Here is a 13,871-nt window from a genome sequence, read left to right as displayed (position 1 = left end):
TCCACTTTTCTTCTCTAGTAAGGTTGGACATTCTGATCTACTCAGTGTTTTATTATAGAACTGCTAGTGTGCTTGAGTCTTACATTGTGAAGATACTTTTTTAAAACTTGAGATGTAAGAGGATGTAAATGGTTTTGTAGGAGATCAGGCTGGATGAGAACGGACACTTGTAAGCATACTTTTTAGACTAAATCTCTGATTGCTGCTTGTTTTTCTTATGGAACTAATAAAAATAAAACACATTGGATGGAGGATGCGAGTAGGAAGGAGATTCTCGTCTTTTAATTGCATGTCATTGTTTCATAACAAGGCAGAACATATGGCAACCCTGGCTTTGGACCTACAGAAGTAAACACATTTTACTAACTGCTGTATGCCAGAGGTTCTTGAACACCTGGAGGGATTACTGCAGCACAGATTGCTGAACCCTACTCCAGAGTTTCTGATTCACCAGGTCCAGGGTGGGGCCTGAGAATTTGCACTTATAAAAAGGTCTCAGGTGCTGCTGGTGCTGCTAGTCCATAGACTACATTTTGAGAACCACTCTTGTCTATTAAATGTAAATTGTAGAACTCTAGAAAAAAGCTTAGTTCAGTCTGGGATAAGAAGCACACAGGTTATGGAGAAAATCATGAAAGATTCAACCCTTGATCACAGCCTAGTGTGGATTTCAGGTAACAAGCAATACACAGTGACATAACACGATTCTTGGTTTTCATGATTGCAAGTCATAGCCAGGTATCAAGTGAGAAATTCAGTTTCATTTGCAAGGCTTAGAGAGGCCAGGTGATTCTAGAAAAATGGGCCTTGTATTTGTTTTAAACCAGTAAAGAGTTTTAAGTGCCTATTAAATTGGAAGTTTTGTGTTCCTACTTATTTTGTATCTTATTTTATTTTATTTTATTTATTTTGAGATGGAGTTTTGCTCTGTCACCCAGGCTGGAGTGCAGTGGCGTGAGCTTGGCCCACTGCAACCTCCATCTCCTGGGTTCAAGTGATTCTCCTGCCTCAGCCTCCCAAATAGCTGGGATTACAGGCACCCACCACCACACCTGGCTAGTTTTTGTATTTTTAGTAGAGACAGGGTTTCTTCATGTTGGCCAGGCTGGTCTCAAACTCCTGACCTCAGGCGATCCACCCACCTCGGCCTCCCAAAGTGATGGCATTACAGGGGTGAGCCACCGCACCCAGCCCAAAAGCTTTGTGTTTTTAAAGATATTAGACATGTTTCTTGTTTTTAAAAGAAATCTTAACAATAATGTAGGAGAATAAGACAAACATTTTTCCAAAAAAGAGAAATCATTGTGATTATTTTCTGTTATTGGAATGTCGGATACTATAGTCTGCTTCATTAATCATCAAGAATTCTATGGATTTTCCATTTATATAGGATCTATATTTCAGTTAAGGTAATACTGGTAATTCTTGTGTTCCATTTGAAGATGAAAAATATAGGCCAAAATCATAGACTTTGCATAGAAGCTGGATAATGAAGACAGCTCTGGAGGAACACATAGATACACACAGACACACATATATAAAGTATACACATATATATTTTTTAAAGTTTATTTTTACAGTTTTAAAGCTTTTAAAGCAAAAGCCAGCCCCTCCCCTCTCCCAGATTGGGCGGCCCCTCCCCTCTCTTAGTGGGCGGGGACAGCAGTTGCATGGCCAGCTTTCCTTATGATGCCACAGGTCCCTCTGGACATGCTGCTGCCTGGCCACGCCTCCTTTCCCTTTCATCTTTCTCACTGACCAATGGGCTTGGAGCATTAAGTCCAAGCCCCTATTCTGTGTTCCATTGGTGCCCTGGTTACACCACCTGTGGCTCAGTCACACAGCTGCCTTGTAGGTGACTGGAGGCATTCAGCAGTGCTCACTGGGATTTTGCTGATGTGGCCCCAACCCCACCTCCCACCCCACCCCACGATGTCAGAAAAAACACAACAGGGGAAATTGGCCGCAGCCAAGAAAAAGGTAAAATGCACCAGGTCATGGCCCCCAACCCAGCCACAGATCCCCTCCGATGACAAGACCGGTGGCAGAGTCCGTACCACTCCTGAGGCATACCAGACTAGGCCCCCCAACACCAGTGCCTCTGGGCTCCCCCAACCAAAGTCTTGTCAGTCAGCCCCACCCCTTCAGCAAGCCACTCAGTCCTTGCCCTTGCCAATCACCACAGGGTGACTTTGGGAGGGTGACTCCTGGGGCTCCCTGCTCCATACTTGGACCTCACCTCCTGCCACCCCAAGCCCAACCTCCCTGGGCTCTTTGGGCTTGTGTCTCCCAGGACCTGGGTCCCCCAGCCCCAGGCCCCGCCCTGGCCAGTCATCCCTGGGTGACTTTGGTGACTCCCGGGGCTCCCTACTGCAGACTCTGCCCTCCGCTCTTGCTGCCCCAAGCTCGACCTCCCTGGGCTTCTTGGACTGGCATCTCCGAGGACCTGGGTCAAAACCCTGTGTTTCCCTCCCCTATCATGGAGCGGCGACTTGGGCATCAAGCCAATGTGGTCCCCTCCCCTGGGAGAAGTGGAATGTAGTGATGTCACAGTCCCACGAGGAACTGTCATTACTGCTGCAAGACTGGCCTTTGATCTTACAACCCAGTCCCCTAAGTTTTCTCACCCCATTTCTGGTTCCTCTGGTTGCAGCACAAATTTCCAGCTGGAAGGGGAGTGGGGACTATGGGACTTATGAGCAAGAAGTTTCAGGCTGCTTTACTCCCTGAACAATGTCTAATTCACAGTGTGAAAAGCCTACACTTCCCCTGTGAGCTCAAAACATTGACAGTATCTCTGGGCGGCAATGGGAGAATGGGTTTGGTTTGGTTTTCTCCCAGGCTTATACCTTCCAGAGAGACTTTAACATATTTTCTGAGTTCTCCATGGTTCTGGGACCAGACTGACCTTCAGACAGTGGTCTCTGAAGTGAGATTTGCTCATCTTCTGTGGAATAGATCTTGGGAAACTGAACTTGACAGCTTGAATCTTCCTCATATCATCTCAACCTGGGGTACTTTGAGTGCCACAGGATAAATGTGGGACATCTTTCTGAAGCATCATTTTCCCTTGATTCTCTTGAGAAAAAACATTAATGTACTAAGGGATGACAGACACATAGGTTTCCAAGCGTATACCAGACTTCGCTCTGAAATGAGGCTTGGGTTGTCCTCTTTCTGATAAATTCCCAGATTTAATAGAAAAGCTGCCTTCTGCCATGAGGACACATTGATATGAAAGTGTGAGAGGTACTGGTGCGCTTCTTCACGCTAGCAGGTCTGTGAGGATGTATGACTCTAAACCACATGGCCTACAGTTCCTGCCTGCTTCATGTTTACTTTTCTACCTCTGCCCCTGGTTTTGGTCCCTGGAAGCTGCTGATTCATGGCAAAACCCCAGAGCTTGGAGTCAGAGGACTGAGTTTAAGTTCCAGTATTGCCTTTTTTGATCTTTCTTTTTTTTTTCTATCCATGATATCAATCCCTCTCAATCACTAAATGACTGTGACAACACCTTGTCCAATTGTTGGTGGCATTAAACCAGATGGTATATAAGAGTATTTTGTCAAAACTGTAAAGGAGGATGTGGCTGTAGGGGCTGATCATTCTCATAAGTGTTACTGCTCTTTTTTCCCACAGTTAAAAGAATATTGGCAGAGGAAGAGCCCTGGCATTGCAAAAGGAGCTAACAGGAAAAAGAAAACCAATGGCAGTAGCCCTGACACAGCCACTTCTGGTGGTTACCACTCACCTGGGGATGTGAGTCTTGGCGGGCCAGGGTCCTGGGGACAGGGGGCCTAAGGGGCAGTAGAGGGTAATTTTTAAGGTTGTGGATGGACTGTTGGGTACTGGTTAAGAATTCTGGGTTTGAATCCTGCCTCTCCATCTGCTAAGGATTGATTAGGGATTGATTAGCATATGATTTAGGGTAAGTTGCTTGAGGTCTTTGGGCCTCTCTTTTCACATCTGTATAATAGAGGTGGTATTTTTTGACTTCCATTTGTGAAATTTAAATCAGATTTGTTATTGTTGCTTTTATGTGAATCCTTCGTATATGGCCTGCTGCAAACACCCAGGACACCCAGAAAATGGTCATTGCTGTTTGATTTTCCTCATCCTCAGTCTCAAGAGGAAGCCAGGCTAATGAGAAGAGACACTTGCCATCAGGCTGTCCCTTTAGGAGTCACTGAAAGGGCCCCAGGGTGGGATGGTGGGGAGATAAGAACCATGAGAGAAGTTGGCACAAAGGAGTTATGGGACAAAGGGTCCAAGATAGGCAGAAAAGAAGCTTTTGCCAGTTGATGGGGAAGAAAGGAAGTCAGAGGGCTTAGACAGTGAGGGGGGACAGAACATCTCCATGTGCACTCTCATCTCTTGCAGTCAGCAACAGGTATCTACAGGGAGGGCCGTGCATCATCTGCTACCCTGGAGGATCTGGAGGTAAGAGGCCCTGGGCTGAGGTGCAGTGACCCTGCAGGCCAGCCCTCCAACCTCCTCCCACAGCAGGGGCTTGTTGCCCCTCTGCCAGCTGAGACAGCCTACACATCCCCACCAGCCCTAATGATTGTTTTCTCTACCTCTCCCCACAATCTTCCTCCAACTCCTCCTCTCTGCATGCACCTCAGAGCCAGTACCAAGAACTAGCAGTAGCCCTGGATTCAAGCTCCGCAATAATCAGTCAACTCAGTGAAAACATCAATTCACTGGTAAGAGTCCAGTGGGGTCCCCTGATTCCAGCCAGTCAATCCTGGACTCCAGTTTCCTCTTGGGGCCCTGAAGAAAGGGGCTAGGAGCTCCTGATGCCAAGGGCAAATGGGGAGCTGGGGCACCCAGGTCTCACCTGGAGGGACCCCAGAGCACAGAACATGCAGCATGGCTCTTCTGCACTGCCCTCTTTGCTGACTCTCCCTTCTCCAGACACCCCTACTCTAGTTGTTGCCACACATGCCCTGGGTTTGTCACCTCTCAGGGAAGCACTAGCCTGACTGGTTGTCAGGGGCCCGTATTTCTGCCCTGCCTCGGTCCCTAATTTGCTTTTTGAGTCTGGACAAGCCATCTCTCCTCCTTAGGCTCGTGTTTCTGGAGGAGGTAGAGAGTATCAAAGGTCACTGTTAGCTCTGAAAGTCAGAGATTTAAAGGCCCTTAGAATGGAAACCTCAGGGCCAAGGGCTCCTGTCTGTCCTTTGCTGTCTTATATCTCTGCTATGAAGATCTGTTCCTGGCCTGTACATGCTCAGTAAATGTTGAATGAATGCACCTTTCTAAATCACAAGCTGGCAGAAGGGAGGTGGGACTTTCTCAAACTCTGTCTCTACAGGTTCAGCAGCCCCTCTCTCCAGGGCCCTCTCCCCACTGTGCTTAGGGCAGGTTCGCACATTGAAGGAGGAGAAGAAGCATGAGATACATCGGGTACAGAAGCTTGGGGGGTACCAAAACCAGATGGGTAAGATGGGGCTGGCATGACCTGGGAGCAGGACTGGCATCAGAGGGCTGTGGGGGTGACTTAGAATGCCCCAGGGAGGCGGGTGGATGGAAGGGCTTTGAGGCAGAGGGAAAGAGGTCTGTGCCAGGAGATGGCAAGTCTTGTCATCTCCATGAGCCTCAGTGTCCGCATCAGTAAAGAGGGAGGAATGCCCATTGTCAGCCACCCACAGTGCTCTCTATCTGAAAGTGACTTGGAAGATTGGCTGCCATCCGGGTGTGAGGAGTCATTAGCAGTGAGGCAAAGTTTGGGAAGCCTGAGAGGAGGAGCTGTCCACCAAAAGGAGGATTTTTTTTTTTTTTTTTGAGAATCCAGAGGCTTTTATTGTCTGCTTCCTTTCTCAGCTGAACCCCTGGCCCCAGAGCCCCCAGCAGGGCCCTCTAAGGTGGAGCAGCTACAAGATGAGACCAACCACCTAAGGAAGGAGCTGGAGAGTGTGGGAAGACAGCTCCAGGCTGAGGTGGAAAACAATCAGATGTTGAGTCTCCTGAACAGGAGACAGGAGGAGAGGCTACGTGAACAGGAGGAGAGGCTACGTGAACAGGAGGAGAGGCTACGTGAACAGGAGGAGAGGCTACGTGAACAGGAGGAGAGGCTGTGTGAACAGGAAAAGCTGCCAGGGTAGGAGAGGCTGCTGGAAGAGGTGGCGAAGCTGTTAGAACAGGAGAGGTGGCAGGAGGAGCAGGAGAGGCTGCTGGAGAGGGAGAGGCTGCTGGACAAGGTGGAGGAGCTGCTGGAACAGGAGAGGCTTCGGGAGCAGGATGAGAGACTGTGGCAGCAGGAGACTCTGCGGGAGCTGGAGAGGGTGCCGGTGCTGGAGAGGATGCTGGAGCTGGGTTGGGAAGCCCTCTATGAGCAGAGGGCGGAGTCACACAGCAGCTTCAAGGAGCTGGTGCATTGCCCCACCTGGGGAGGCTGCCCTCTTCCCTAGCCCTCAAGGCCTTTGTTTCCCCACCTGTAAAATGGGGCATTGTAGCCTTCACATGAAATGGTACTTCTAAAGGCACCTGTGAGCTGGAGCTCTGCTCTGATGGCTGTGGGAGAGAGGGGATGATTTTTCTAAACTGCCTCCATCTTTCCCGGTGCCATGGGAGGCAGACACTAAGTTCTGGGGTCTCCAGTTTTAGTGGGTGACCACTGATTGTTTCTCTCTGTCCAGAACAACGAGAACAAGAGCGCACTGCAGTTGGAGGAACAAGTAAAGGAGCTGAAGAAGCCGGGTGAGCTGAAAGAGACGGTAATCTCCGACCCCTCCAAGAAGATGTGGGAGGCAGGCACCAGCCTCTGGGGAGGGGATGTGCCAGGCCAGAGGCAGCTGCAGCCTGAGGGCAGGTGACCCCAGCACCCTCCAGGGCAGTCCTGTGACTGTTTCTGCTTCCGGCCCTGTGACGTTTAGAGGTGGGTAGCCCTGGGCTCCTCCCAGGTCTGGACATCATCATCCCAGCTAGAGGCATGGAGCCCTCCAATCACAGAGGAAGAGACAGTGGTATAAGAGGCTCCTTTTGTGGGGTGTGGTGGCTCACGCCTGTAATCCCAGCACTTTGGGAGGCTGAGGCAGGACAATCACTTGAGGTCAGGAGTTTGAGACCAGCGTGGCCAACATGGCGAAACCTCATCTCTACTAAAATTAAAAAAAAAAAAAAAATTAGTCGGGCCTGGTGGTGCATGCCTGTAATCCCAGCTACTCGGGAGACTGAGACACGAGAATCACTTGAGCCCGGGAGGTGAAGGTTGCAGTGAGCTGAGATCGCACCACTGCACTCCAGCCTGGGACACAGAGTGACACTGTCTAAAAACAAAACAAAACAGAAAAACAAGACTCCTTAGATTCAAACTGGATACCGGCCTTGGTTCCACTCGTCATAATTCAACTACTTTGCATCTCTAAGTGTCTGTTTCTTTAACTTCAAAAGGAAGTTAGCCTTTTCCTTGCAGAGGTGCTGAGGATTAAATGAGATAATACGTGGAAACATTAGGCATGTAGCACACTTAGCAGATGATGGTTGGCTCCCCCTGCTTTTCCACCAGTCTGTGGTCTACAGTTTAAATGCTGGGAAAAAGGATGTGAGATTTGAGGCTGGGGAAGGAGGCATGGGGTTCTAGGCAAGGGAGGCAGTCTCTTAGGGCTGGAGCAAGGGTCCACGGCCTGTGCAGGCCACAGAGCCCCAGGGTGCCCTCGCTACCCTATTAATGGGCCAGGAATCTGGAAGCCAGCCACCACATGCCCTCATGCCCAGGGTTTTCCGGCAGGTGGAGCTGAAGAGCCAAGAGGCTCCAAGTCTGCAGCAGCAGCAAGACCAGTACCTGTGTACCGCTCTAGGAGCCCCAATCCCACAGGAGCTTGGGTGTGCGGACAAGCAGGGTAGTGAGTAGAGCCCTCAGGCTGGGTGGGCAGGCAGGAGCAAGGGAGGCTGGCACTGTGCTCAGATTCCCACCCCCCTCTCTCTGAAGATCTTAGTGAGGTAAGCCTCACTGATAGCATGGAGGCTGCACCAGGAGAGGACAGGGAGGGTTCTCTCCATGACAACCCCACTGCACAGCAGATCCAGCAGCTGCTTCCTCTAATGCAGGACTCCCCAGGAGCACCCAGGCTTGGGTGGAGAAGCTGTTGGTACAGGAGAGGCAGCAGGAGGAGCAGGAGATGCTGCATGCCATTCTTTTTGGGCTGCCGAGAACAGGGAGATAAACATCACCATCATCTAAGAGCTGGTCAAGAAATTAAAAAAAAAAAAAGTTAAGGGGTTAATCTCCCACACAATTCATTTACTTCATTTGAAAGTTAGAGCAACTTACATTTATTTGTGTTTCTAATTTATAGTTTAAATTTATTTGTTTCTAATTTATAGTTTAAATTTATTTGTGTTTCTAATTTATAGTTTAAATTTATTTGTAAAAAGTTAAATGAGAGTGGGTCTTTCCCTCATGTTCACTCTGGCATCCTTTAGCATTTTTTAAAATTTGATAATTATAGGACGTTAGCATGCATATCAAGTTTGCCCTTATGTGGTGGGAGTTCAAAAACCCAAAGACCCACTATGTGCACACAACTTTTCTTGCTGGTTTGGGATAGGCTGCCATGCTTTTTTAATGTTAGTACAGCATGTATATTCATTACGGAATTCAGATAAAATTTCCTTATGTTCTGCTGTTATGTTTGATCAAATCCTAATCACAGTGAGCTCTTCATTACCTCAATATGTGGTTTGCCCTCAAGTGCACGGTCTATTACTTTGTAATATGCCACTGTGAGTACTATTTACAGTTGTTTAAAGGTGAAGCACTGGAAACAGCCTTTCCCCCTTTTTCTGTGTATTGGGGATGGGAGTAATAATATTTTGGGGAGGTTTTTAAATCTCCCAGAAGAGGAAAGTGGCCTGCTGTGGCAGGTGTGTGCAGGATAGAATATGTTTCATTTGTTCCGGTGCCAAGAATGAGCACTGTGCTATGGTTGTTCCCTTAGGATTTGTATGTGCTCTGGGCTCATGAAGATACTGCCTCATGAGCTGTGGCAGTTGTACTCTTTTTTGACGACCTGAAAAGGGATTATTTCTGAGGAATGAAAGGCTCCCATCATGACTGTGGATGTGGAAAACCTTTTCTAGCTGAGAGCATTTATATCTACAATACATTTTAAAGTCAGAGTTCATGTTCCCTGTTTTAATCACATGACTACATGTCCCAGTAAACAAAAGGGCACTGGTTGGCATTCTCCTTAATGTATTTAGTAAAGATCAGAAGAAATCCTTTAAGAGTTTAAATGTCCCTGGAACAGGCATACAGGCTCTAGTCAAGAATGAATTTGAGTGAAGGAAAGCTGTGTGACACCTGGCATTCCTCTATGTTCATATAGCTTATTTGAGGCTAGAAAATGGATTTTACCATCTAGACCTCTCTGGCTAATAGCTAGTGTTCAACCATCTGACATAGGAATTTACTTCTTTTCCTTGAATGGAGAACACTTTAAAAATAATAACAAACATTATTATAAACTAATATATGTGAGAGTACTTAGTTGAAACAAAAAGGAGTTTTAGTAGACAGTATTATACTACATTTGAAAATCAAGGAGCAGTTTATGCAACTTAAAATGTTTACAAACTGCAGCACAATGTACTGTTTGTGAATGTCAAAGTGTCATGAGGAAAGTGTCTATACAATCACAGAGTTATATTTCCTCACAAAGTTCTTTATGAAGAGTGAAATATGTTTTTATACCTCTCAGTTTCAGTTAGAGGCATATTTTGTGTCATATTTATGGCTTAAAATGGACTAAAGGTCCTGTTCTTGCCTTTTCTGAACTTGCCGCTTTTGCATTCTTTGAGTTCAGTTTAAAGACACTTACTTTAACTCCATTTTATACCCTTGGGCTAGAAATCGTACCACTGTTAATTAGCCACGTTATTTGGTCTAACAGTTTTTGTTTATCATTCTGAAACTGAGCTTATCTAATACATTGATAAATTATTTCAAAGGTATTTTTATAGTTCAAATCGCTTCACTTTTACCCTGACACATATAAATGACTAGGAATGACCTTCAGATAGCGTTTAGCAACTGTAACCAATCTGACAATAATGTGTTCATCAGGTACCTCTGGATTAAATCACATGCTGGCATATTTAAGCTGAATGTCAGTCTGAAAAATAAATATACTATATTAATTCAAATACCACTCTTTGTGTAGGTATTTTGTCATATGTTTAAGAAAAAGCTAAAGAGAATGGAAATCCTATGACAATAACTCAAGTCTTTCTTCAAAGTGCATGCAGTCTTTTGCAGTACCTCATTCAGCCAAGTATTTGTTCTCTACCTCATTCTGTATAAGGCAGCTTTTAATTTGCTTAGAAGGCAACATTAGAAGGTTAGAGCTCAGCAGGAACATAGAATTTCAAAATGTGACTTCAACTGAATAAATTTGAATTTCTGTAGGGAGTAAAGAATCAAAACACCTATTTAAAGACTGCAAAATATGATAATTATTTTTAAAGTAATTGATTAAACCTGGTAGGTTTTCCTGAAATGAAAAACAATCAGTTCTAAAACCAAAGCTGATTTTTAGAAAATGTGAAAATGTAAGCCAAACCTATCCATAATAGATTCTCTAAAACTTTATCTTACAGTCACTTTCAAATAACTATTCAAAAATGTAACTGCTATATTAATGTATTAAAATAATTTAAAACATTTTAGAATATGAATACTGTTGTTTAAAACAAAGAATCCAGGGGAAGGAAAGTAGACAAAGAAATGCCAATTCCAGTCCAAAGCTGTATTTGCCAAGTTTTCTTAGAATGACTTTTACTGATTTATGAATTCTTATACACAGAATGCATAATGGAAATACTGATTTTTGTCTAATGTGGCATTATTGACTGCTTTTGTGATGCTACTATAATGTAATACATTATTAAATTGTTTCAAGGTGCTGTTTTGCCTAAAAATTTTGTGTGTCTTGAAAACTATAGTATTGGGTATTGAGACTCTGCAAATTCTGGGCATGCTTGGCATGAGATAATCGGTTTTTATTCTTACAAAATTGTAACTATGTAAGCATGTTTACTAAAAGAACACAAACTAAAAAAGTGACAGGAATTAAAAAAAGTTGTGGGATGTAAAAGTTACGGGATAAAAAATACTGTGGACAAGTTGTGGCAAAAAAAAATTGTGGAAAAAAAGTTAAAAAAGTTTTATGAAAATTTTTTTCAAAACAGTCTGAAAAAGAAGTTACAGGACTTAAAAAAAATCATGGGATAAAAATAAAAGTAAATAAAAGTAGGCCCCTGTCAGCATACGCCTGGAGAAGTGGGTCTGGATTCTTCACCCCCACCGTGTCCCTACAACCCCTTCCCTTTCACCCCTTTACCATTAGGGTAGCAAGACAAGACCCTGGTCTAATGGAGGGAGACAAAGAGACCCTTTACCACCTTGATCAAGCCTGAGTCCTTACATTTCTGGAGGATGATGTTTGTTATTTAAGAGCCAGAGGTTGGAGGAGTAGGTTTGTTTGGAGGAGGTCTGATGGCCTCCTTACTCTCACCAAAGCAACTTTTCCCTCAGGGGGCTCCCATCTTCTTACTCAGAGAGGCAGTTGAGGTGGGACAGTGGAGTTAACTGTAGATGAGGTGAGGGCACAGGCTGCTGGGGGTGGCCCCCCTTCCCCCGTGTACATACTGTAGCTGTGTAACATTCTGTATCGTACCTAGCAGAGGTTGCAGCTGGCATATGAGGAAGAGGTTCTTATAATTATTCACGGCTGGGAAACTTATTTATTGCTAGCATAGGAGCGAGGAAGGAGGTGGTGATGGGGTCATGGCTCCCTGGTGATGGGACTCCTGTTTTTCATTTGTTGTTGTTGTTGTTGTTGTTGTTGTTTTGCTTTTGATTTTGGAATAAATGGATTTAGCCATACTGCTCAGCCAGTTATGTTCCCGTTTCCCTGACTGGGTCCTGCAGTTTGTCCCACTGAACGAGGAGCCCCAGAGTGTCTCAGCATGTCCAGCTGGGCTGTGGGGAATCTTCCAGGCCTGTTACCTGTATGCTGCCTGGTGACACCTGGTGGATTTCACAGGGACTGCCATGGCGCCTATGGAGTACAGTCTGGCCCTGACAGCCAACAGGTTGAGAAGCCTGATCTAGCTGTGGCTAGGAAGACAGATACCAGCACCCAAGGGCACTGACTTCCATGCACCCCAGGTGTCTTCCGTTCTGTCCCCCTGCCTCCTGTTCCTGTCTGCACCAGGTGGCCTGTCTGTCCCTCCAGAGTGCTGGCTGCCCTGCAGGCTCCCTCCAGGCTGAGTTCAGGGCCCTGTGCCCTAGTGGCCAGAGCCGGCTTCACAGGATAAGAGCCAGCTAAGCTCCAGGGAGTTTCTAGGAATAGTGTCCCTTGAAAAGGGTGTGACCTTTTCACTGCTCCCAACAACACCCTAAAAATGGCTTGGCCTTTTCCGTCCCGTGAGCTCCATAGAGAACACAGCCAGCAGAGGACACATTCTCTGTCATCCAGAAATGGGTTTCTCAGCCGAGGGACAGCAGGACTGGTAGAGACTGTCAGGCCACACAGCTGCCTGCACAGCACCGCCATGCTTGGCCAGAAGGGCGGGAGGGATGGCGGGGGCTGGCTGTCCACAGGCAGCGCATGTCCCAGAAGCTCACTGGAGGTGGTGCACGTTGGAGGGGCGATGTCAGGAGACAGCTTCCTCTTGCTGGTCTACAAGACTCCACAAGCACAGCACGGGGACTGATTCCCAGTGCTAGAGGTGAGGCAGTTGGCCACGTATATATATGTATATATGTGTGTGTGTGTGTGTGAGAGAGAGAATTTATAGCTATTTATAGAACAGGGCAGGGGCATACCACAGAGGAGGCACAAGTTTTCAGCAACGGTCACACCTGGACATGTCAGCTCACCACTACAACAGACTAAGTCACAGATGAAGGTGGCTGGCTTTGGGGCTAGGGGAGCCACTGTCAAGTCACAGGACACCCACCCAGGCAGGCTTGGAAAGGGAGGTCTCTGAGAAGAGGAGGAATATGTTTAGAGGTCAAAGTGGGGCCTGGGGCTCTCAGGATGGGATGGACTTGCCTGACCCGATCAGCTGGCAGTTGGAGAGAAAGCAGAGAGAAAATGGGTTAGAGAAAAGCCAGAGCTGGTGAGGCAAGTGCAGAGTATAGGTGCGCTGCAGAAGCTGTGGGAGGGCCGGGGAGGGGAGGGCATACCTGTGGGCATGGCAAGGTTCCTGGAAAAGAGGGGCTGGAAAGGAAAGGGGAGGAAGATGGAGGGAGAAGCCAGAGCTTCATCGGTAGTGCCTGGGGACTGTGGCGGCCCTCCCCACCCCACACATGCTAGCCTCTCTCATGGCACCCAGGCAATCCACCCATCCACCCACAGTTCAGACCAATGCCAGCCCCCTCGGGCTTCCCTCTTCTGTGGTCCCCATGTCTTCCAACCCACTGGCCCAGGGCCACCTCTTGCTTGGAGAGCCCCATCCAACAGCCACCAGACCTGATAGAGAAGGAACACTGATTGAACCAAAATGGTGGAGCTATAAGGGATGGCTGGCTGGAGTGAATGCCAGAGGCTCCTCTTGGCCATCAGAAAGCCCAGGGTCCTCTGAGGGAACCTGGGGAAGCCAGGGAGGGCAGGTAGTTGGATGCCATTGGCTATAGACTTCTAAGTCTAACGGGAGCCTCAACTGGTTGGCGGGGGGCTGCAGGTTACATAGGTGTGTCTGGGCCCTTCCTGCTGGGAAAAGCAGAGGAGGGAGACTCCGTTGCAGGAAAGGGAAGTGAGCTCTCTAGGTGGAGCTCAGCTGAGCCAGCATGCACTGTGGTCCCCTTGGCTGAATAGCACTGGCGGCCCCTAGAAGCAACAGGCCAATGTGCGTGAGCC

The 13,871-nt window shown here is 47.1% G+C and overlaps 2 pseudogenes; both read left to right on the top strand.

Moving 5' to 3' along the window:
• Positions 1-1,835: 1,835 nt before the first annotated feature.
• LOC743175 (golgin subfamily A member 6-like protein 9) lies at positions 1,836-6,491 on the top strand (annotated as a pseudogene).
• Positions 2,030-2,730, top strand: LOC134809379 (uncharacterized; annotated as a pseudogene).
• Positions 6,492-13,871: the final 7,380 nt, after the last annotated feature.

This window comes from Pan troglodytes, chromosome Y (assembly GCF_028858775.2).
Source record: "Pan troglodytes isolate AG18354 chromosome Y, NHGRI_mPanTro3-v2.0_pri, whole genome shotgun sequence".
Classification (NCBI taxonomy): domain Eukaryota; kingdom Metazoa; phylum Chordata; class Mammalia; order Primates; family Hominidae; genus Pan; species Pan troglodytes.
Note: the sequence above shows the minus strand (reverse complement) of the source record. Positions and strands in the feature narration are given on the sequence as shown.